The 871-nt window shown below is 33.8% G+C and overlaps 1 non-coding gene across 1 annotated transcript; it reads right to left on the bottom strand.

Moving 5' to 3' along the window:
• Window positions 1-326: 326 nt before the first annotated feature.
• TRNAQ-CUG (transfer RNA glutamine (anticodon CUG)) lies at window positions 327-399 on the bottom strand. Its single transcript has one exon. It is a non-coding gene; the product is annotated as a tRNA-Gln (tRNA).
• Window positions 400-871: the final 472 nt, after the last annotated feature.

Raw genomic sequence — 871 nt, 5'->3', positions numbered from 1 at the left:
TCTAATTCTGAGAGCAATAGGATAGCATAATAGTTAAATGGAAGATAACTTTAAAAATCATGGTGGTTGAATTAAGGTGATGCCCATGAGTAGGGAGTAAATGTAGACAAATATGATACTTGTTAGATTTTTTAAATTACTCTGGTTCTTCACACTTGCAATCTGGAAACATTATTCTAGTGTATATATTCTGTTTAGAAATGCCCCCAGGAAGGGAACTGGCCTGATTTGTGGTTTGTCAGGTAAAACCAAGATGTTATATAAGACGAATATATTCTAGAAACCTATGTACAATGCTTATTTTTTTTTATCTTCAGTAGGTTGCATGCCCAACATGGGGCTTGAACTCACAACCCTGAGATCCAGAGTCTCATGCCCTACCAAGTGAGCCAGCCAGGCATCCCATGTTGTGCCTACTTTTTAACAATACTGGATTGTAAACTTAACAATGTAAGTGGGTACATTTCATGTTAAGTGGTCTTATCACAATGAAAGGATGTTAATAACAATGATAATAACGGATTACGATCTATAGAAAAAATAAATATCTTCAATTCCAGACTGATATAAATAATTAAGTGAATAATATTAAATGAGAAAGAGCAGTTCATTTTCATAGGCTTCTAATTAATAAAGGTAGAAGGAATGATAAAAATATTCACCATTTAAGGTACACCAGATTAATTTATCCTCCAATTATTACAAGGAACAGGATAATCACATATTCTTAAAGTGTCATCCAGTTGAATAATTTTAAACCATAAATGGAAATTAGCTAAATTTGCAATTCAAAACCCTGGAGCCGCCACCTCAACCAACTGATGGAAGGCAACAACATCTGTAGTTACACATGTTGACATTATGTATCTCC

The sequence above is a fragment of the Neofelis nebulosa genome, chromosome 10 (genome assembly GCF_028018385.1).
Source record: "Neofelis nebulosa isolate mNeoNeb1 chromosome 10, mNeoNeb1.pri, whole genome shotgun sequence".
Taxonomy (NCBI): Eukaryota; Metazoa; Chordata; class Mammalia; order Carnivora; family Felidae; genus Neofelis; species Neofelis nebulosa.
The sequence above is the reverse complement of the archived record's forward strand: the minus strand, read 5'-3'. Positions and strand labels throughout refer to the sequence as shown.